A 25,490-nucleotide genomic window follows, 5' to 3' on the forward strand; every position below is an offset into this window, starting at 1 on the left:
CATCTCTCATCCTCCTACTCTCAACAATAGCTTCGCTTATACATTTGCAATTGTTGCAAATCTGACTTCCTTCTTCCTGCAGTTACTGTGCACAAAAACACGGAGAAGCAGACAAAGAAGAGAAGAAAAAAAAATCTGCACACACATTTAAATGGCTTTCAGAGTATGCCTAATTCTGCAGTGGAGAACACATTTTATTAGTGGGTTATGTTAAATAAGGTTTTATTAGTCAGGTTAATGGTTAATAGGTTAGCTGTTAATTTTCAAATGTGTCTCTCGCACCATAGGCATTTCAGGTGAAAATAGTGTGCATTTTTAAATGAGCACGTGTGCTTTTAACTGTAAAAATAGATTTGCATCTTATATGTTAAAATCGTTTTTGACTGAATAGTCTGTCTTTCCTTGTTAATCTGGTAACCCATATAGCAATGCACCGCACCCTTGTGGTGGTGCTGCGAAAAAAATTGCTACCTGTGCAGTAGTGCTGTACTCTGTGCTGTTTGCTACCTGTGTAGTAGTGCTGTACTCTGTACTGTAACACGCCAAATATCCTTACATATACCCTCCTTTTGTTTTTAGAACTTGGCTACAATCCAAGCCAATTCCTAAAAACAACTTGTTCTCTCTTTTTTTTTTTACAATATAGCAATCCAACAAAATGAATATTCATGTGCATCAATGAAAAATTTGCAATCAACATTTCCTCTGAGTCCATCAGTTCATAAAATGTTCCACATTTGCCTTCTCAGTGGAAGTGGCATTACTTTAAGTTTAAATTTTCCAAGTCAATTAAAAACAACGAAATAAAACAACTAACTAAAACAAATAATTAATATAACAAATTAAAATAAATAATTAAAATAATAAATACGTGGAACTTCATATGCCAGAACTTTTGTTTTGTCTCTTTTGGTATGTCCCGACCAGCGATGTTATTCGGTTAATTTGAGTATTCTTTCATCTTGGCAATCTTGAATCCACAGTAGTCATCTCTTTTGGCATTCCAGTTATTTTGTCTTCACCTCCACCTGGAGGCAGGCATCTTTTGGTCTTCATCCAGGGGACTCCAGGACTCCATCGTCTCTCCCGTGGGCTCTGATCTCGGAACCTCCGATCAAATAATGTTAATTGTCTAAATCAAAATAGAAAATAAACAAATTAAGTACATAGCATAATACTAACTTCATCCTTTCGCCAAAAATAAAACATGCTTGGTAAAAATATTTCATTTTTTTTTTTTTTCTGAAATCAAACACAAGTTAAAAGAAAACAAGCAGATATTCAATATTTAACACACTTTCTCTCTGCACACCAACCATGAGCTTCCATTATATGTGCATTTATTTATTTATTTATTTATATTTATTTTATATTATATTTTACATATACTACAGTGTTTATGTGCCATCATAACAATCAACTTGTTAACTTCTTTGTCACTGCCTCCTGACTACACCCACTTATTTTCTCCTTTTTTGTTCAAGGGACTTTATCTGTCTCTACATGCTCAAGCTGCCTGATCTCATGTCTGGGATGGCATGGTTTGATTTGATTTACATGGACAAACTGCTATATTGCTGTTTCACCTTCCTTTTTCAAAATTTTATACACTACAGGAGAGACCTTATCTATAATCCGAAATGGCCCCTGCCAGGCTGCTAGAAATTTAGAATTTTTCTGTTTACTTTTTCCAAAATGAAACTTGTACACCTGATCCCCTACACTGTATTCCTTTGCTGATGTCTTTTATCATAATATGACTTTGCACTGTCAGCAGCTCTTTCCAGATTTCTCTGCACAAAAGCAAATGCATGTTGCAAATGCCTCCTCAGTTCATCAATATATTCATGAACTGTGGATGCACTCACTAGAGTTTGCTCATGTGTTCTGTATAGTAGGTGTTGTGGTAACACCATTTTCCTACCTGTTAAGACCTCATGGGGGCTAACACCTGTTGCTTTATCAGGAGTCGACCTGATTGCCATCAGAACCAACGGTAAACGTAAATCCCAGCTGGAACCTGCTTCTGCCACAAATTTCTTTAAAATATCCACAACAGACCTATTGCTTCTTTCAACTGTACCTGAAGACGCCGCCCGATATGCGATATGTAGTTTCCTTTTCACACCTAGTATTTGCCATACTTTACTCATTAGAGTACTTGTGAAATGACTTCCTCTGTCTGACTCAATTCTTTGTGGCAATCCAAACCTTGAGAACACATGGTTCACCAGCAATGTGGCTGCTGTTTGTGCACTACAATCTGGTGCAGGAATGCACTCAATCCACTTTGACATCAAACATACCACACTCAAAATATAACGGTGTCCCCTGCTCGACCTTTTTAAAGGACCTACATAGTCTATTTGCAAATCTGACCATGGGAGAGTTAGGCCTCTTTTCATCAATGGTGCTCTATGCATTGGTGAAGCAGGTTTAAATTGGGCGCATACTAGACATCCTCTAGTATATAATTCCACATCTTGGGACATATGTGGCCAGTAAGCATAATCTTTTAATATTTCTAATGTTTTTTGTGAACCTCTATGGCCTGCAGTTATGGCATCATGTGCATGGTGTAGCATCAGTCCTCTGAATGAAAGGGGTACTACCCACTGTATTTGTCCTGTTATGGACTCTCTAATCATGAGTCCATCCTGTAATCTAATTCGTGTTTTGTTCTTTAATAACACCCTCAACTCTTCTTTTCCCATACAATCATTTTCTGTTAAAGGATTTTGTTCAGGATCTATCAAATGATTATAATAGATTCCCAAAATTTGATCATTCTTTTGTGCCTCAATCAAATCTTGGTCTGGCGTGTCATGACTCCACTGCACCACCGGTTGATCTACCTCCTTTGGTGCTTTAGAACGTGTGACTGCATCAATTTGTATTTCACCCATTAAATAATCAATAGGTAGCAATTCTCCCATCACAGCCCCAATCTTAGCCAGATGGTCTGCCTTATCATTTCCCTCCTTATCCTCTCCTGGTGTTTTTAAATGCCCACGAATTTTTCTCCAGTATATTGTTAAATTATTTTCTGACACCAATTTGTCTATGGCTTGTATCATTTTTCCATGTTTAAGTGGCTTTTTGTTGTATGTAACCATGCCTCTTGCTTTCCAACCAGGAAAATACTCCACAAAGCTATTCCGTGCAAAGTCAGAATCAGTCACCAGTACAATTTCACTGAACTTTTTATCAACTGCAGTAGCAATTGCTTTATAAATGGCTGCCAATTCCGCCACCTGACTGCTCCTATCTCCAATCCTCATCCCTATACTGGGGACGCCTTCACATTTCAACCAGACATTTCCTATTCCTGCCACTAACTGTTTATTACTGTCATTTTCAATGTGAAAAGCACAACCATCCACATATACAGTTGGCAAATCCTTGCATGTTTTTTCATCAAAAGCTTTGTGTGATGATTGTTCAAATTCCTGCAAACTAGTTTCCACTTCCATTTAATTTGGTATTTGTTCAGCTGCACAATCATGTAAGTCAGCTAACCCTTGAGCAATTGGGCTCTTTTTATTTTGTCCATATCTCACTTCCACGGGAAAACCTTGTAATGCCAGCGTCCATGAAGTGATTCTGGATTGCGCTAGATTGCCTGATCTAATTCTTTTACTCTCTAAAAATTGCAAAGGTTGATGATTTGTTTCAATAATCACCTTTTCTCCCTGAACAATGGGGCGGAAATGTTGTAGCGCCCACACAGTGGTTAATAGGGCCTTTTCACATTCATTAAATTTCATTTCAACTTGGGAAAATGCCTTACTTGCATATGCAATGGTTTTGTGATTCAAATCGTGTTTTTGTGATAATACTGCTGACATACAATGTTCAGAAAAACCTATTTCTATAAAGAAATCCCTGTCCTTTATGGGGTATGCTAAACATGGTGCCTTTACAAGACATTCCTTCAATCTAGCCACTGCATCAGACTGCTCTCTTTCCCATCTCCAGGGAGTATTTAGTTTAAGCAGTTTATTCAATGGTTGAGTGATTTCTGCATAATTCTCAATGAACTTTCTGTTATAGCCTGTCATCCCTAATAAACTTTTTACTCCTTTCACATTTTTAGGATCTTTTAATCTTTGTATGGCCTCTATTTTCTTCCTTTGTGGATTTAGCCCACGTTCAGTCACTTCATGCCCTAGAAAGTTCACTTTTTTCTTGCACCATTGTGCTTTTTGCAAAGATACTTTGGCGCCTGCTTTCTGCAATTGGCCAAGTACATGTCTTATTTCATCAAAATGGTTTTTCAGGCTTTCATTTTTTATCAGGACATCATCCACATAAACTATTGTTCCTCTTTCCGCTGCATCCGGCATGGCCTTTCTAAAAAATATGCCAAATTCACTCCCACTATTGATGTACCCGAACGGAGCTCTAAGCCAGGCATATTGAGTCCTGTCAAATGTAAAGGAAAATAAGTGTTGTATCTCCTCTGCCAATGGCACACACCAATATCCAGATGTGAGATCTAACGTGGTAAATACATTTGAACCATGTATCTGAGCTAGGCCCTGATCAATGAATGGTAGTGGCCATCTAGATACTGGTACTCTTTTATTTAACTCTCTTAAGTCTGCACACAGCCGCCATTGACCATTTGGCTTTAACACACCTAAAATAGGCGTATTGGATGTGCTATGAATGGGCCTGATTATTCCCCGTGATTCCAAATTTTTAATAATATCTGCCAATGATTCTAAACATGCCAGCGGTAGTCTATACTGGCGTACAAACACTGGATTTCTGCTACAACCTTCTGGTAGTGTGGCCACATGTAAATCAGTTAAACCACAATCATAAGCATCTTTTGCAAATACATCCTTAAACTCCATAAATATTTCCCTCAGGTCGTCTCTATCCTTATCGCTGTCACATGCATCCGCTAAGGAGATCTGCTCTTCTACCATTCTGGAAAATTCTGGAAACTCTTCTGGTAAAGGAATCTCAGCGCTTTCCTCTAACTGTGTGGCTGTGTCTTTTTGTAGAGCTGCCACTTTTAAATATTTTGGCATATCAGCTTCCACTTCAATGGGCTGATTTCCTGTTTCATTTTCATTTAAATTAAATATTATGCAATCCTCTTGATGGCAGCACACTGTCTCATTTGAACCATAAGGATATACAGAATGAATTTTAAATATTCCTTTGGGCTGAGAGTCCAGGTGTTCTGGCAACTCGCCCTTGGCATCTACATATTTTTCAGGAATATTCCCAATCACCATGTTATTTAAATCTGCCGTATAATGTGACTTTTGTATGGCCATTCCTAATGGGGAGTTTTCCTCTAAATGAATATCCTGACAACCTTTATTATTTACCATGATTTTTACAGATCCCTCACCAATGTCTACCAATGGAATGTATTCATAATCCAGGCCTTGCTGTTTTATGGATTCATTCAGGCATACAAATGCATCAGAGCCTTTCATCTGCTGCCCATTTTTGCATTTCAGTGTTATTGCAAACTGTTTTGTAAATGCAGGAATAATAGTATTTTTCCTCATTTGTAATTCGACTGCATAAGGAACCAGTTGTGCACAATGATAAGCTCTTCTTTTGTCTTCAAATTCAGGTGCCGGACCACCTAGGCGTGACCATATTTTTTGATTAAGTAAATCTAACACCATACACATTCTGTGCATGATGTCATTGCCCATGTAAAATTCATTTTGTGCTCCACTCACTATCCATACATTATGGTAAATTGTTTTCTGCCCAATGCTAATTTTAAGCATGCATCTGCCTGCAATTCGGTTTTCAAAGTCTGGACTGTCCAACCCAGAAACATATTGGTTTTTAATCCTAAATTTCGGGATTTCTTCCCTCTCCATAATTATTTGCAACAATTTCTCATTAATGAAACTCCTTTCATGTTCAAGTGCTAAAGTGGCTTTTATTGTTTTAAGATAATCATTTATACCAACATGAACCCATGGTTGCTCATCTTCCATGTGTATTTCTGCCAGAGTGGTAATGTGTTTTTCTGAATCTGTTTTAGGAGCAATATTCTGTTTGCATGTTTTCTCTTTTAAATAGAAACGTAATGTGTGCTCATCTATGGCAGTCTGCCAATCTTTCCTTGGGTCCAAGTATATTTGTACAGGTAGTTTTTCATTGTCGCTCTGCATTTTATCTTGACACATTAATATAACAGTGACACTAGGTATGCAGCTATTCTGGAGATATACCTCCACAGCATCATTTGTTTTGGCAACGGTGTGACATTCATTTATATTGCTGTTTTGTGATTTTAGTTTCTTAGGCCTCAATGGTTTTTTGGTTAAGGACCACAGCACTCCATTCACCCCATCTATGAGAGGAGACAATCTTTTCAGGCAATCTGTCCCCATCAGAAATGGAATTTCACAAATAGATGTGATCAATACCTCTTGTTTCATTCTGTGCTTTCCTATTTTTATGTCAACCTCAGTTACACCTATGATGGGCACCTCCTCCCCATTAAAGTTATGCACTGGGCCTTGATTTGCCTTCACTGTGATCTGACTCTGTGGAGGCCTCCCTTCATTGATACTCTTTACCAGCTCCTGGCATTTTTCTTCTACAGTGATGGGTGCATAATATCTGTCCTCAACTTCCTCTAATACACATAAGAAATGTGAATTCTTACTGATTTCAGGGCTCACCTTTCTCAGGTCTTTTTGACTTTTGGCTAAGCACATTGGTAAATGAAAAGACATTTTTCCCTCCTTTTTACCCATTTCTGTGCGAGATATTTTATTCATTTCTCCATGTTCAGAGGTTTTTTGGAGTGTGGCCACTGTTCGCCCATCCATCTGGGTAACATCAGAGACCACATTACAACCTTCCAACTGAACATGTGTAACAACATCATTCAGCAATTTGTCATTTTTTAATTCTGTGCATTTGTGATCATTTAGTGTAATACCAGCCCTTTCAGCCTCTTCAAAAATATGTGGCTCAAAGAATTCTCCAGGTGATTGACTTGTACCCTCCTTGTGAGTATTTCCTTTTTCTGTCTGTGTTTGGGCATTGTTTTGCTTGCCCAGGGAAGGAGCTATGGCATCCCCACTTACCCCCTGTTCACTGATATTCCCCATGCATGAGTCATTTTTCTTAAATCTGTTCCTTTGTTCTTTTGGAATTCCTAATGTTTCTTTTTCATTTGTGCAAATCTTTACTGTTTTATTTAGCTCTAAGTTAAACCGTACCTCTTTTTTAGAAGTATTTGCACTTTCTATCACAATTTCATTTACTGGTACTTTCATTTTTAATCCATTAGTCATCTCAGAGTTGTTATGCAAAATTATATCAGAGCAATCTGTCATTTTGGCACTGCGATTATCATGAGTACTTAGTCACTTTTCGGAAGCCCCCCGGTCATTGCTATGGCCATCAGCCCCCTCTTTGGAAGGTTGTTTTTGCGCTGTATAGAGCTTTCCTATTTGCTCAGCTAACATTTTCACTTGGGCCTCAAGGCACTGGAACCTTTCCATCTCTCTAGGATCCTCTTTCTGTGGCCTAGGTCGATATTGGTTGTCTTCCCCCTGATTGGATCTATTCTGATACCTCTCAGGTGATTGATGTCGGTTGGGATGGTTTCTGAACTCTTGATTCATTTGTGGAGGGGAGCGGGTTGCACCCATCCTTTGATTATAGTCCCCTGGTGGGGAATCATTGTACTGGCGTGGATTGTAGTTCACGTTTTGCCTCATGTCCTGTCTCTCAGATTGTGGGTACTGGCCCCTATGTTGATTTCCATTATCAGTAAATCGATCCACATATCGGGGCCTATCCTGATTACCATATATCATGGTGCTGGGATCAAATCTGCTCTGTGTCCCCAATGACTGGTAGGGACCATCATTTCTTTGATCTTGATTTTGTCTCTGGTTATTGTTCATACCTGCCATATCAGGCCGATATCCTACCCGGGGTCTATCCCCTAAATATCTAGGGTTGATGTAGCTCTCTCTATTACTAGGATCATGTGTTTGGAACATTGGTACAGGAAATGGCGATCTTTGTTGATTACCCCTTTGTTCAGGTGTCACATTATTTTTACCTTGGCTTTGAGCAGACTCAAGGGACATTTTGGCTGACCTGATTTCCATTACTGTGGCTGAGGGTTCTTTAGATTTAGGCCTGGTATCTTTCATTTTATCACTTTCTCTACCCTGACAATAGAGTACCTCATATAGCTTTGTGCTTTGATGTACAATCCATTCAAGGGACTTGTCACGGTCAAATTCACGGACCAATTGGGATATGATGTCTTTCTGTAGCCCATAGAAGTATGCGGTTTTAAACTCATTGGAATTTGAGTCAAAAGATACATCAAAGCGAGAGAATGCTCTTTTTAAGTCTTGTAAAAATTGGCGAGGGGATGTATTAGGTCCAGCAGTAATTGTGTACGCGACTTTCTTTGCCTCCTGCAATGACTGAAAAGGAGAAAAATGACGCCTAATTTCTTTTTCAAACTCCAGCCATGTCATATCCTGCTGTTCATTTAATCCCCTTATGATGCTGGCCGTCGGGGCATCTAAAGTCAAATGAAAATATTGTCTGTACTGTTCCCTAGGTATCTGGAGTGCTTTAAAAATGTCATGTACCGCTTCTAAGTGATCCTCAATGCAGCATTCACCTCCCTTTTTAAATGGTTTGATCAGGGCTTTCATGGATTTCATTATTTTTATGGGGCTACTTGTTGCAATGCATGGAATTGCACTATTTTGTGATTCAATCCTGTTTTCAGGTGTATGAGATTGGTGGCTGCCCCCAATGGGAGTATCAAATCCCCCAAGGGCGCTGCAACCAAGTTCAGTCACCGGCCCAGTCACTGGGGCACTAGCTCTTTGGGCAGAGCTAGAATTCACCTCCACTCCATTGAATGTGGTACCCTGCCGCCTCTCCTGGGACCTGGGAATGCACATTTGCTGTTCTAAGTCCTTACACTTTTTAAGGAGTCTGTTGGCTTCATCTTGCAAATAATTATTTTCATCACTCATTTTATTAATCACCTCCTGCATTTCGCACATTTGCATTTGGCATTCATTGAACTCTTTATTTCTCTTGTCTCTTTCTTGAATCATTTTAATCATTTCTTGTTCTGCACTCTGGAGATCACCTTCTTTTTCGCAATGTTCTTTTTGTAAAATCTGCATTTCTGAAACAACCTCATCTTTATCCTGCCTAATGTGATCCACTAAGGCTTTTAAGTGTGCCAATTCTTGCTCACTATCTTCAAATTGTTTCTTGCTTTTGGATAACTGAGTATCAAAGTCTCTGCATTTTAATTGCATGTCTTTTTGGCATACATCCAATTCTGCTCTCAACATTTCCTGATTTTTACTTGCCCCCTCTAATTCAGTCTTTAACCTGTTAATTAGCTGAGTATCATTCTCTTGCATTCGCAGGGACTTGTTTAAAATAAACCATATTTTGCCACATAGCCGTATTAAACAGTCTTTCTCTGCACTTTTATCGGCTGCATTCAATAATCTTGTAAGGCACACCTGAATTATGCTGCCTTCTGCAAAAATATTGTCTAGTTTTTCTTTCTGCACCTCACCCTGAATGCGGTTACTCCATTCAAATTGCTATTTGAAGACCAATTCCCATGTGCAAATAACTTTGCCTCTAAATATTGCACTAGATCTGAGAATGTGGTTTCCCTTTGTGACATTCTGAAATTCGTTTTTAGTGGCACACTGCTATTATAAAATGGGTTCCCTTTAATGTGCAAATGGCAGTGTGAGACACACTTGCCACGCCCAGTAGGTACTCTATGATCACTTTCCCGGCCTGCAACGCACCATAAATATGTAGGGTATTTTGTGGAGATTTGGGGCCTGACGGTATTTTATTACCGCCGAAAAATAACTTAGCAATAATCACTCTTTGTATTCAGATTTGGCCATGTGCAACAATAATACAATGGACATGCATTATTTCAGCACCCAGACCTGCATATTTGGTATACGTGGTTGGTGGTATTTTGGTGAGCATAATTCCCTTGTTTTATTTGTGGCCCCAATGTCCAAAATCCCTTATCTTTGCTTAGATTTTTCGTGTGATCACTAGAGAGACCTCAGACCTACATTTTAGGAATACCACATTTTTCAGTGATAGTGTTGGTGTGCCACCATGGGCGAACTCACTGACTTATTTACGACAGAGAGCTATATATGATAGTCTTGTGGTAATTTCCACTACCTTATATACGGTAGGGAGCTATGTTCAGAGAGTCTCTCTTCCCGTTGGCTCATGTACCTCCAACAAGCTATGCTACAGTCACTCACAATTATTCATACTGATTCTGACATGCACACATCTGTCTTAAAATGACCATTGCACTGTTTAAAAATCTCCCCACATCATCGGCATTGTAATGGTAAATAGTAAATACACCACCTGTCTGTTTTCAAATATTTTTCTGTATTATAAAAGTTGCAATTAAACACGATCTCATTCTTTACAGAAATAAATAAAATGGTACAGTAAAAGCATTGTCTATGACACACTGCAAAGAGAGTGGCAGAGAACAGAACTCAAATTGCAACATTAGCATTTGATTAAGGCATGCACAGGAATCCTACACTGACTGCATATTACCGTACACACTCAGCTCCCACACTTCTCATTACCTTATCTTTTTAGTTGTTCTCTTTGGCTGTTCTCTTTGTGAATGTGGCTCCCTTGAAGATTAACTCCAGCAAAAACGAACGTTTGCCTTCTCAAACCGGGGTCATTGCCTGGAATTCTCAGCTTTTGCAGATAGGAATGCCTCAGCCAGTGGAAAGGTCCTTCTTTCAGCTCTCCCCAATCTCGACTGTAGCAGGACGCAGGAATCTGCATTCAGTCAGGAGTCCCACAGCCAGGTCTTCTCCCCAGTAGTGCAGAAAAATGTCTGCCTGTCTTTTTCCCCGATACCGCCCACTAAAACTTTCATCTCAGCCCTCTGTATGACGTGTCCCAATGAAATCCATCATCTCTCATCCTCCTACTCTCAACAATAGCTTCGCTTATACATTTGCAATTGTTGCAAATCTGACTTCCTTCTTCCTGCAGTTACTGTGCACAAAAACACGGAGAAGCAGACAAAGAAGAGAAGAAAAAAAAATCTGCACACACATTTAAATGGCTTTCAGAGTATGCCTAATTCTGCAGTGGAGAACACATTTTATTAGTGGGTTATGTTAAATAAGGTTTTATTAGTCAGGTTAATGGTTAATAGGTTAGCTGTTAATTTTCAAATGTGTCTCTCGCACCATAGGCATTTCAGGTGAAAATAGTGTGCATTTTTAAATGAGCACGTGTGCTTTTAACTGTAAAAATAGATTTGCATCTTATATGTTAAAATCGTTTTTGACTGAATAGTCTGTCTTTCCTTGTTAATCTGGTAACCCATATAGCAATGCACCGCACCCTTGTGGTGGTGCTGCGAAAAAAATTGCTACCTGTGCAGTAGTGCTGTACTCTGTGCTGTTTGCTACCTGTGTAGTAGTGCTGTACTCTGTACTGTAACACGCCAAATATCCTTACAAATCCCAGCATTCAAGCCAATAACGGCTCACCTGCGATTTATCTCAATCTATTATTTGACACACTTCTTGCTGTGTGATTGTTTGTTTATTTATTATGCACTTATACACAAGTGTTTCAAAGCACAAACATGCATGGGAGGGGAAGACATAGAGAAACACAAGACATATGATCTTACAAGGCATGGTACATTCAGATTATGCAGTTTCACAGAAACAGGACGTTCATGGGGTGGGGGGGAGGACAATAGGCACCAAGTGTGCTGAGTACCATCAGAACATGGGTTAAGGGCAGAGAGATACCACTCTCATGGGTCGTAACTGAAGTTCAGTAGTGCTGCGGCAAGTGAAAGGCCCGTGCGCAAGTACAGGAGACTGGTGAGGCAGCTTGGGACCTGTGAGGCTCTGAAGGTGCACCAGGCAGCCAGTCAGCGAAACTGAGCAGAAGTAGAGGAGAGAGAACAAGAGAGCAGAAAGAGGTGAATAGCAGGGGAAGGGAATAGAGAAGGAGGAGGCGAAGAGGAAAGTCTTGAGGTGTTTCCGGGACTTAAGGAGATCCCGGTCAAGATGGAAAGAGGCAGGGAGGCTGCTTCAGATGGAGGCACCTGTAGTGGATAAATATCTTGCCTCAAGTCTCTGCTTAGAGAAGCGGCTCACCCGCAGATAGTTGGAGGAAGATGAGCAGAGGGATCAGGAAGGTGAGTATTTAGGAAGATAGCGTTGCATATAAAGTGTACCCAGGCCCCAGAAAGTCATGTGGACAATGCAAAGGGTTTTGAACTTAATCCTTGCAGCCAAAGGGAGCCAGTGAAGGGATTTCAGCACCAGATAGATGTGGTTCCTGAGCTTGAGGCCAAGGATAAGTCTTGCGGTTCTGTTCTGGATGAGTTGAAGAAGAGGGCGGGTAGAAGAGAGCAGGTTGAGAAAGAGGCTGTTGCATTAGTCAAGCCTAGAGAGGACCAGGGCTCTGGAGACGGTGAGACTCTGGGGGAAGGTGAGAAAAGGTAGAATAGAATAGCTGTGAGAAAGTGCAGTTGGTAGTGGGACTTTCAGAGATGTCCGTGATGTGAGACGAGAAGGATAGAGTGGGGTCGAAGTGTAGTTAAATTAACTATGGCCCCTCTAGTTTATGCGGATGAGGCCCGACTCTGCGCTTAGTCACCAGATTCACATTCATCTTTTTCCCATCTTGTGTAACAGTAGGTTCTGTCTTGATTTCAGGGTCAGAAGATGTACTACTCGAAGAGGAATGCCATATATACGCATCCCAACAATCCAAGTCCCAGTTAATATCAGTATTTGAAATGACAGTTGCTACCTTGTGTTTATTTATTCCACATCTGCACTTTCTGTATCGGAATTGGGCCACTCTAATTGCTGCATTTTCCACATATTTGTTGAAATTTAGAAGCCTTGTCACTTCAAGTTTTTAACTGCAACTGCTGCATTAAAAAAATGCCTTTCGGTTGCCAGTTTTCTTTCTAAGTGCTTTACTTCCTCTTGTAAGTGCACAGTCCTCTGATGTACCTTACGATAAGCTTCAATTACAATTACAATCCAACCTCTTCTGCTCAGAGCAGCAGACTCACTCCCTTTAATCACTAGGACCTTTGTAAAGAAGCAATCATATCATCAAGCTGTGCGCTAGCCAAAAACTCTCCCCATTGCTCACATAAACCAGCGCTACATGCGAATTCTGCAGCTAAGCATCACATGGGGCAGAATTCCAACCAGGAATGAGTAATTCACAAGAGTCCCTGCCAGCAGGACAATTTGTATCTCTTTTCCTAAATAAGGAATGCATTTTACAACAAAACTACGCACTAATTCAAGTACAGTGAATAAATCACTGCAGTCACTTTAAAAAGTCCAACTAAACAGTCGCGCACTGCCGCATTCAGCACACACAGTGAAAACTTTCAGTTATCAAATCAAATCCAAAAGAAATAAAATAAAACCTTTTAAGACATCATAACTAAAAGCACATGTAAATGAAGTCTCACACTCCAAAGCACAAGAACTAAAGATTATAGTCATCCAAGAAATTAACAGCTCAAGGCCACTGATCAAGACGCCAATAGTTTTGCTTTCCTCTTTTCTCAGTAATTTAAAGATCTCTTTTTAACTCAAGGGCTTCCCCTCTGTACTGAAATTAAACAGATATACGTCACTATTAGCGTTTCTCTAACATTCTTCATCTCTGCCAAGCCTTCACTGGGAATCACCAGGGTAGGAGAGAGAATCCTTTGCAAAGGGAACAGGCTAATGGAAACACGTATGCTTCAGTCAGCACAGCCGGAGTTCAAAGTAAGAAGAAGTGAAGTGCTCTTTCCCTGTCTGCATGATGTCTTTCCCTCCAAATGTAATCCAGTATTTTTCCAGAGATGTTTACCATCACTAGAACCCCACAGCTGCACGGCTGTTGCAGCTACCAGACCCAACTGAAGTGGTACATAATATCTCGGATTCTCATGAGAAGCTGACAGATCTTGCTCTGGGCTACTGAAAGAATGCAAAACAAGCTGCGTCTGAACACATAAACAAGCTGTCGTTCCATGGCTCCAGCAAAGACACATTGTCCTCAGAGGTAAATTTCTATTTAAGCTTGAAGTCAAATGTTCATATTTGTTCACAGAATGCATTTCAGATAGACTCCATCTTGGAATCAAAGCTTACATTTTTCAAATGCACTACAGTAAGGCAAGCAATTGAGTCACAGATCCCAAAGGGAGGGAAAGAAAACACGCACAAGGATAGTGTAGAATTCAAGATGGAGAATGGACATAATGTAAGCTGAGGACAACCCCCTTTTGGCCAATATGTCCCCAAAGCACAAAGCCTAATCACAAAGCCTAATCACATACCATCCTAGCTCACACTACCCAAGTGTAAGAAATGACCTTGAGGAGGAGGCCACACAATAGAAATCAGCCAGATTAGTGTGGCAGTGTTGGGCGATTGGGAGCTGGAGGAAGGTATTTGGAAAAGGTAAGCTATTTGAGATCTGTGGCAAGGAACATTAGATGTCAGAGCTGAAGGGTTGAGAAGAGAGCTAGAGATCGGAGGGGTAAGCAATGAGGAGGTTGGATGATGAGCATCACCATTTGGAGACAGAAAGTATTGGAGAGATGGGAGAGAGTTTTGAGGAAGTTTTGATACCACATGGAGGAGTGAGCTGAAGATTGGGAGGGAGAATCTGCATCTGGTGGAAGTACGCAAACGAGGAGAGAGGGAAAAGATGTACTTTTGGGAGAAGGTAGCTGGAGGTTTTGGAGAAAGAGGTATTAAGGAGGTTGGAGGATGAGGGACAACTAAAACAGGAGTCAAGGAAGGTGGAGGAGGCTACAACCCTACCAGCTGGGGTAGGAGGACAAGGGAAATGTAGACATGCAGATAAACCCACACAACCAGAGAATGTTGTCAGAAGAGAGCTCCCCCTGTAAAGATTAAAAGCAGGAATCTTCTGGTGGACCACGTTGGTCCATGTACTCTTCAGAGGTGGGAGGAGGTACAATCTCAATTCCTGTTAGGCGGCTTGTGCCAGGGACATCGAGGAGGGGAGTGCAAATGTGACCATGACATTTGAGCGGAGAGGTGATCTGCTGAATACAGAGACCCCAACCCTGTTCCCTAAACCTTTGGGCAGTGAAATCTACAAGAAAAATATCCAGTGGTACCTGCATTACAGGCACACAAAAGCATGAGCACACCAAAGACAAGGACAAGAGCAGACTTTGGAATATGGCTAATGAAAGCCCAAACCAAGTCTTAATAAGACAAGTATCCCTTTTCTGTGTCTTGTTTTCAATACTTCAAATGGTATTTTGGAAACCTCTGGGAAGACTTTGAGACATCTTTCTTTGAGGTCCTTTCCCTCACTATTGACTTTTCCCACTTGGCTTGTGAACCCCAGAGTGTGGGGATGTTATGTCCTACTCCACCATCATGCATTGGAGTACCAGGAGCACTGTGACATCTACAATGACGGGGCCTACTAGGCCCACCTGGTGAACATCATCTCAGGGTCATGCTCATTCCTGATTGGACAAAACTATACCACATGCCCATAGGAGCATCCTATGCAGCCCCATGCCCCTCACTGCAATCTGCCCACTTGTTTTATGAACCTCAGAGATTGAGGATATTCAGTCCTGCTTCTGGAACACCAGTAGCCCCATCTACAGTGAGGGAGGTTCAATTCAGGTCTGACCCTGTCCACTCAACCACCATCACAGATTCAGGGTCAGTGAATATTGGGTAATTGCATACCATGTGGCTGCAGTAGCATCGGCTGCCCTTCACTACACTGTGAACTATGAGTGTGAGGCTGCTGAGTTCTGATCTCCCTCACTGAAGTGGACCAAGAGCACCATATGTAATGATGGGGCCTACCAGACCCACCTACTACCACCTGACCCTGTCCATTCAAACCCCATCACAGGATAATGCTTGGCCCTGATTAGACAAGGGCATACAATGTGACAATGTGACAAGTTCTTCCATTCCTGTTCAAGGTGTCCCAATGCCTGGCAATCAATTCATAGGTGTCCCTTATAAGGGCCCTGGTTGTCTCTGGATAGATCTTGGGTGTAGTGCACCATTTTTAGTTCTTTACAGTCCAGGATTGACAATGTGTTCTAACCATACCATATCACTGCTTGGACCTCTTCTGGAACACTGTTTGCCCAGATTGTGACTTCATGACTACATGGTTATGATGGTATTTACATTGTGATCACCTATTGCCCTGTGCTCAAACAGGGAACCAACACCTGAATCTTCACTCATGCCCTCCCCATAACCTCTACATTCAACCTACTTCCCCTATTCCACCATGTTCCTCTACTCCCTACTGCTCCTCACTGTCCTTTCTCTCCCTCTCCCATGGGGCTGTGTCCACCCTCATCATCCATCCCTCTTGTTCCCCTGCCTAACTCACTCTTTCTCCCCATCCCCATCCTTTGCTGAGCTTTCACCAGTCACCTGAATCTTTTCCCCTTCCCAATACCCTATTCACTCTAACCTAATTTATCCTTCTCAACATTCTCCTGTAGATCTCCCACCTACCTCTCCTCCCCTACTCCCCCCACTCTTTTTACACTGGCCTCTGCAATGTATAATCACTCAGTAACAAAACAAGCTACCTCACTGACTACTTTCACCCCTATCGCCCTAAATTTTCAGTGTAACGTGTCACTGAAACATGAATTACCCCCACAACACAGCTTCTCTCATAGCCCGGCAAACCTACTTTGCCATCCGTTATTATTTTGCATGATTCATAAATATGTGTTGGAATTGGTGTGATGATTAACATAAACCTACAATTTGCCTCTTTCTCCACTCTAACTACACTCCTTCATACTTCAATTACATCTCTGTCCAATTCATCCTCTAATTCCGATCTTGCACCCTCAATCTATTCTTCTCTGATATGGGCGTACTACTTAAAACATTTCCTGTCAATGTGCCTCCCACCATTATTGGTGATATAAATCTCTCCAACAAAATGAAGTCTGCTATTTGCAACTAGACTCCACACTCTCTGTCATCTCCCTGATTAACATACACAATCTTCCTACTAACATCACAGCAAACTCCCTCCTCTATTCTTCCTGTCCTCTACTCTGTTCTCTCTCTTTTTCCCCTTTACCTCGGGCCACTCGCTTATCCTCCTCACCATTTCTATTCCAGCTTCCAGCTCACTTACATCTCTTTCATTGAACTTATCTACAATTAATTCAATTTAATGTAATTGTTTTTTTATAACGTGCCTAATACCATACCTGAGTTTGGTTTCTAAGCGAGGATCTGGGATTTGAACCTCTGTTGTTCTGTGTGGTCCTGCTTCCAAGACCAGCACATTGCCCCTGTGTTATCCTCTGTGCACAATGCGTTTTCATCGATTCTCTGGCTACATCACTTCACTGTGACTATCCTTGTCCTACTTTCACTCCCTCTCATCCTAGTTCCCAACCATTTATCTACTCCTATAGCCCTAAACTAAGGACAGCCATGCACTTGCATAAACACCACTCCCTGTCTCGTCTCTCTGCCTACAATGAATCTTTCTTTACCTTCATTACTGTTCTTGCCTGAAATCCATTTACTATACCAATCTAATATATTCTCTTTGCTTCCACACCCGTAAACAATGAATGACCCTCTAAGCAAAGGTTCCCTCCAGAGATAATACTCCTCATTCTCCACTCTCTCTCTGCAGAGGATTTTGCCTCCTACTTCTCCTTCAACATTACACAAATATGTGCTACCCTGGACTCCCTATCTCTGTAATGTAACCTAAAGTGGTTTTATATGTCATGTTATCTCACATTTGTTTAGCACCCACTGCCATAGTTCATGGCGTCAAAGGGATTTTGCCTTTCAGAGAGGTAAAGGAGGAGTATGACAGAAAATCCAGTAGTGGTAGGGAGGAGCAAAGTCAAAGTAGATCATTGGAATGATGGCGAGGGATAGATAAGGTGGTCAGGAATGCATGAGTAGGAAAATGTGGAAAAACTATGCGTACAATTGGACTGAATTTATCTTGGAACTCAACTGTATTCTATGGGGTACAGCGCCAAAGGTATAGCACCCTTCTGCCAATAATGATGGCCTTTCTGCACATGGCTCTGTAAGAAAGGAGGCCAGGGTGTGTTAGTCGGATAGTGGGAAGGCAGATGCAGAAATATTTGGTGTTGATGGATGATAGTCATAAGTACCTGTTATCTGTGTTGTGTATTGATATGAAAATCTCTAAATTGTTTGTGGTTGGTACAGACCAGGCAGGTTAGCCATATAGGCAGCCTCCAGATTTCCAGATTGTAGAGGGCAAAAAGGAACAGTATGGTTGTTGATAGAAGATGAATAGGATAAGAAACTGTTTGGTACACTACACCTAGTGGGTCATCCATAGGAGTGTGTGAGGAGTAGGGATGCATGATCGTAGCAGTGTTAGAAATATTCCCTGCCACTTTCCTTTTTCCAATATCTTACCACGGGGTAGGCTAGACACCAGAAATGATTAGTACTGCGCCAGACATATTAAATTCTTGAAACACTGTATACCATAAATTGAACACGCCACACAATAAAAAAACCATCAAACAGGTTCCAATTTCATACTTTAAATGAAGATTTTTAGATCTCTTAGCAAAACCATAAACATTTCCAAAGGCATTGGTTATAGGCAAGAAACCAATATATGTCAAACATGTTTCACTGGTGAATAATAGAAAATGAAGCACATTTCAGACTTTTGCAATGGTGATGCATAAGAACCAGCAAAACATAATGTTATCAATGCATGGCATTGAAGAGAAGGAAACCAAAACATACAATTCTACACTGATAGTTTTCTTTGGATTCTGGAGAAAAAAAATGAATGGACATTCATTGATAATGTGTGTAACACAGCATGAAACCCTTAGTTACTCCCCTGTTTACTATTAATAGATTGGGCATGAAATTAGAAGACACTGTGATAAGCACTTTAGTTGGTTCAGAAAGCAATTACATTTTAGATACAGCTTGTCCTTTAGCTAATGTTGGGTAGTATGAGATTAGAGACAATGGACTCTCCTGCATAGCAGAACAATACCCATAGCTAATGTTGAATCAGGCAACTACCTTCATCCCTGGGTACCTTAGGAATAGGAGTTATGCCTTTTGTGTCTGCTTAACACTGTGTCAAAATACCCTTGCAAGATATTCCAGTTACTTTGGTCACTATTAATACTCACTTTACTTCACTTGAGACTCTTGTGACCCCAGTCCTTCTGGCATGTCTGCAGTTTGAGCTCCACTTGGTAGCTGCCCCTGCCTTCCAGCTCAGGATCCCAGCTTGTGCTGCTCTTTTTCATGCTGCCAGCTGCACACAGATATTGTCTTTGCTCATACTCCCCAGTTCAAGCCCCCAGCGGGAATTGGACCAAAGCCTTATGCTCGAGCAGCACAGTTACCAAACGAGACAGCCTGGTTTTTTTCATTTGATGCAAACAGAGAATCGCAAACGCTTTCTGGTAAGCCCCAGATCGCTTTTAAAATTCAGAAACCAACAGCCCCAGGCCTTGCTGAAAGTCAGATCTTGTTAAATCTCAGCCCAGTTTCGAAGTCTCAGCCCACCAAAGCCCAGCCACAGACTCCATAAGTGCACAAAGCAGGCCACAAGCCATTCAGCAAAAACCCAGGCAAAATACCCCTCCTTCCAGCTGACAGCAAATACATGATAGAGGCTTCGAGAATCTTCCAAACCATTCTGCACCAATCTCATGTAATTTTCCAGCTCAGCCCTAAGCGACAATTGAGAAGCATTCGGCACATAATATGACATATTCCTTCCTTCTTCTTTTCCGCTTAGAACAATGAGCATTTAACAAACTCTGATCTTCAATGCCCCCTCTTCCACAGCCTTACAGAATCTCGCCTGCAAATGCGTTTTTCACTCTTCGCTGGCAAGCTGAAAATGGCAAGCCACAGCTAGTGTATTTGTTCATGCACCTGTTGCAATGTTAGAATGTTAAGGCCTGAAGTCTACACATCTAACCCCTACATCAGCTGTTTGGTTTAAAATCACCCCATTCCTATTCCTAGTGCTACAGCCACCCCCTTATTAGTAATTCTTGTTTATTAATGTATGTTAAAAAGCCATATATTACACTACATATTACATAGTGTATATGTCAAAATCATTGGCACACAACTTCCCTACTGTGGTGAGGAGTTAGTTGAGAGACGAGGAGGGTGGGGGTGAGGGAGTTGCTACTTACTGGCACTTGCTGGTAGATTTCACTGAGATTAAAGGTGTGGAACACTGCCACACAGAAAAGGTTTCATGAGTCAGATTGTTTTATCACAGATGGTAGTGTCAAGAGTGACGCAAAATGCTTGTCATAAATAAGTTTCTGGTGCACAATTTTTAGTTGGTTGCTATTATTTTCCTTTTTTCCAAAGGCATTGGTTAAAACATCTCCTCCACTCCTTCCTTCCTTCTCCCCACCTTCAAATGCTCTCATCATTTCCTCATTAACCCACTTCTCCCCACTTGTCCCACTGGGTCTCTAGCCATCACCAACTAGGCCTACCCATTCTGTGCTCCCATCAACCCCATTGCACCAAAAATCATTAAGCATCTTCTCTCTCTGGATGTCCTCTCTCCAACCGTCAAGGTATACAACCTTGAAATCCTCTTCGACAATTACTTTCATCTACAACAATTCATCACAACCACAGTCACTGTGGCCAAAATGAGCTGCATGAAGATAAGAATATTTGTACCCACCTCACTTATCACACAGGAAAGACACTGATCTCCGTGTGTGCACTCAGCAAACTTCACCTCTGCCCCAACTTACTCCTATTTCCTGCCCTTTACTGTTTCTCACATCAGAAAAAAGTCCTCAACTTCGGCACATCCACCCTTTACTATCTGCCCATATCTTCCCTCCACTTCCACATGCCCAAACCAGACTGAATGTCCCTCTTCACACAATTGCTCTCTCTTCGAATTCCTACTGTTCTCTACAAATCTATCAATGGTCCTGCCCCCGGACCTTGCTGAGTGCAACTAGCCTTATTTGCTCTCTCAATCTCTGAGATCCTCTGACCTCCTCTACTTTTCTGTGAGCCCCCACGGGTGGTGACTCCTTTTTCTGCACCTTCTCCTTGATGGCCGCCTTCCTCTGGAACACTCTGTTTCTAGATGTCGAAGCTATCCCACCAGTCAGTGGAATTCTTCAAAAGCTGACCAAAACTACACCTACTAGCTATGAAGGGACCAGCTATTTTCCTCTCACTACTGCACTTTCCACTCAACACCTTTACACATCTCTCACTCTCTCACTCAAGAATATAAATGTGCCAATATGTATACTGCTCAAACATGTTTATCAACACTAGGCCCTGGATGTTTGGGATATTTATATATACCCCCTTGTAGTATTGCTGGTCTATGTTCCTTCCACGGCCTATCCCGAATTCACCCAGCCTACTCATCACCCTCATCCACTGCATATTTTAAAGGTACCTTTACCCAAGTACTGCATCTGTCACAACTACTGTATCCCTGATGAATGTAAGCCTATATTAGTTGTTTCACTCTGATATCTCTGTCTTTTAGCTCTTTTACCATTCACTCCTACCCGAAGAACATTACATTCTTGAATTATTCAATACAACTCCCATTGCACCTATACAGCTTGTTGTGGTTTGTCACCACACTCAGTGCACTCCTTTTCAGTATGCATGGGATATAGAAAGCATGAACAGATCTTGGAAGCAACAGAGACATAGTAGATGCATACAGGGGGTTACATGGAAGGTAATGGAATAGCAGAGGTACTGGATTAGGTAGGGAAAGCAGGGAAGGTGTGACGTTCTGGAGCTGGAGATGTAGGGTTCAGTAGAGTGATCTATGATTAGCGAGATGTTTTTTGAATTGATGGGGACAGTCATCTTTTGTGATAACATGTTTCAGAGACAGGGTGCACTGCAGGAAAAAGGCTGGTTTCCTAGATTGTTCTCTCTTGCAGTTCTTTTTTTTAGTTTGCCCATCTTGTTCTTATATCCGATATGTATCTCTGTGAATCAAGAAAACAGTACTAACTTTTAGTTATAGTTTTAGACATTTGTAGTTTTACTCAAACTAAGTAGCCACGTTTCGGTGTACGTCTATTTTACACTACCATTACTTTTCCAGAATGGCTTTGGCAATTACTGTTTGTAAACTTTGAATGTAATGTATCCCTTTGATAGTGCCCTTTTCCTGCAGGATCTTGACCGCTTGTAGCCTGCATGAACTATAATGTTCTGCATTTCTTTTCCCATTGGTGGTTTGAAAGATTGTTGTTTCACAATTATGTATTCCCATAGGCTGCCTTAATGAAAGTAGCTGTCATTGGTTGCTTAGGATTGGAGGTGTTGCAGTAACATTCATATGATATGATATGATATTTTATTTCTATCGCGCACTTACACAAGTATAGCACATTTTCTGCGTACCGTTCTACCATTGAATGAATGTTGCTTTTAATACAGTAAAAAGTTAGCTTTTTATGTTTTTGGGCAACTCCTCTACTCCTAAAATCTGACGAAGATCATGGAGGTAATTGGAAACATGTGTAACGTGTTCCTCACTACCAATGGGCATGTTGCAAATCCACTGAACATTTGAGGATAGATTGTTACATCTAAAAAATGCCTCTGATCGTTTCAGAAACTGTATAAAATATATTAAACAAATCGGCCCGTGTCTGTCCCTATCCTGGTCCTTACTGTAACTCATCACTTTGCCTTGTTGTGCTTTTGTTCCAGTTTGTATCTCTGGAACATACACATTTCAATGTTATCCCACAACATGGAGATCTTTAATTATTGTTTCATATAATGCGTGCTCTTTTTGTAAATTCCTAACCTCTGGTGTGAGATTGGCTTTTGAATTTGAACTCTGCCCAGTTGCTTGTGTTTACTGCTTGACTAAACTTCCTCGACTCTCTCAAACATATTTCCAGGTTTCATTCATTACAATGTTCTTGTATTTTGTAAGTTTGTCTTGAACACAAACCTGCTCCTAGATTTCTTCTATTAACTTTTGTATTTCTCTTTTTGTTTTATAACTACGTTTCCTTGATTTCAACTTGTAGGGGAGAATACAAGAGAAAATTAAGACTGACTGAATCTAAAGTCAAGAGGTTCTTAAATAATGTCTCCCTTTATTCTTGACTTGTGCTTTTCATCAGCTACTGTCAGGACCCTGAAGAGCCCCAGTCAACTCAGTCTAAATAGAAGGGCTATCAACCAGCACCAACCTGTATCGCATGTCCTACCTGACGATTGTAGAATCGTTGGAAGTGGGGAACCAGTAAACCACTTCTGACACGCCATAGGATTACATAGGGTCCATAGCAATGCATGCCAAAGATGGCTGCTCCCACAAGGTGTTGGCGTCTGGAGGGTTGCATTGTGCTTGTGCCCCCTGATCATGGAGTTAATGTGCATGTACACAGAGGGAGCATTTAAAAAGGAGAATTTCCTCTTCCTTCAGCAGTCATGAAACTGTGCCAAGTGGAGTACATATCCAGCTCAGGAATCTGCCTTGGTAGCTGCTCTTTGAGGTCTACCTGCTATGAGAAGATTTGCCCACTGTGTGGGTATCCCCTTGCTTTGTAAATGTACTAGGAGTGATTATCTGAGTGTTCGCATTCCTAGAGCACAACCTTTGTCCCAGGTGAAAGGGCTGGCTTCCCCGGCCCCACAAAGTTCGCTCTATATTGATATAGTACTCTTCAGGAGAAACATAGGTTCACTGCCCTGCTGCAATACTACTCTCCTCAAACCATGGAGCTTGTTCTCTGAAAGACACTACTCACCTTCAAAGAGAGCCAGGGAGTTTGCTTTCTCTTTCAGACAAATCTCTATTGCCAGAATAAGTACTGAGGGTGATCACAGCGAAGACACCACACCCCTCAAATGCAGCACCGATTTCAAAGTGCTTTTGAGTCATTCAACAACAAGCCCAGAGAAAGCCCAGAAACAGAGGACCTGGGGACATTCTACTCATGTTTGTTCTATACATAATTATTTCAAGCGACCTGTCAACGTATGGGGTAACATTGAGACTGGTTAGCTCTCTGTTCTTATTTAATTTTCCAAATACCTTTATGATTCAAATAAATGTATTATTTGTTCAATTACCATTGTGAACTGACTTATTCCAAGTAAGATCATGCCAGCTACCATGAAAAGGGGATGCAGGTAATTAGTTATCTCCTCACATGAGGGAGAGCCCTGACATAGGGTGTGGATTTTGCCACACTCCAGGAATATTCCTTTGAACCAGCCCAAGGAATGAGTGATTAACTTTAGACTCACTGCTCTGATCTAACATGGTTTCTTGTTGCACTGGAATAAAACACTCAAAGCCAAAAGGACTGGCAACAGTGTACATGTTATTTGGAAATGATCGAAAAGCATAAAAGAAACCACAGCGCCATTTTCTAAATTGCCAGGAAAATGTTAATAAACTTTAAAACCACACCAGCCAATGTATTCATCTTTAATTTCATGAATTAAAGTGCTATGGCTTTCTTTTTCCAATAGTAAGCAACATCGAATGGACCAAACTATTAAAGTATGTCAGAAAAATACTGTCACTGCACTTGCAAAAGCAAAACCTCTTGTCATTTTATAAGCTTAAATTATTTTTTTAACTGGAGCCCCTCTAATTTTAAATATGAAGAAATGGATCATTGATAATACAAAATTGATCAGGGTCCCTAGTTTGGACAGGCGAGGGTGGTGTACTGAAAAAATATACCACCCATACACAGACTTAAAAAAACAAATTATCTTTTTAATCTAGAACAATCACTGAAAACAAAGACTCATGTATATAACTTGAGGTCTCACACTCTATAAAACAAGATACCCAAAAATGCAATCTATAGTCCAACAGTCAACAAAGAACCAAAAGTATACATAGGAACAACCATGAGACCATATGCATCAATAGACATGCACGCACTGTACGTTGTAATAATTAGGTGACCCTATGCATTCGTCATAGGATTCTGGCTCTTAATTCTTGTTGCATATCACAATCGAAATTATACATTTTGTGCATTTTTTCAAAAACAGACTCTGTGATCTTAAGTCTACATGCTGTGTTTTGGCCTTAGACGAAGCAATTTATGTGCACCCAGTATAGTAGGCCTTCATCAGGGCATCAAGAAGTCATTTAGATGGGAAATCCTGTGACAGTGGATCCCTATGGTATAAAGAATAATATTGAGCTCCGGTGAGACATGACAGGACTTATTTACAGAGACTAAATCTCGTTTTTTAGTTTAATGGCCAATTCATGTAGATGCAAAGGAAAGCCTTTTCTCTTCTTGGGGGTTTTGTTGCAGATATCCCAAACCCACTTGACTGGGGGCAGGGTAG

Source organism: Ambystoma mexicanum, chromosome 3p (genome assembly GCF_040938575.1).
Source record: "Ambystoma mexicanum isolate Mex_15411 chromosome 3p, UKY_AmexF1_1, whole genome shotgun sequence".
NCBI lineage: Eukaryota > Metazoa > Chordata > Amphibia > Caudata > Ambystomatidae > Ambystoma > Ambystoma mexicanum.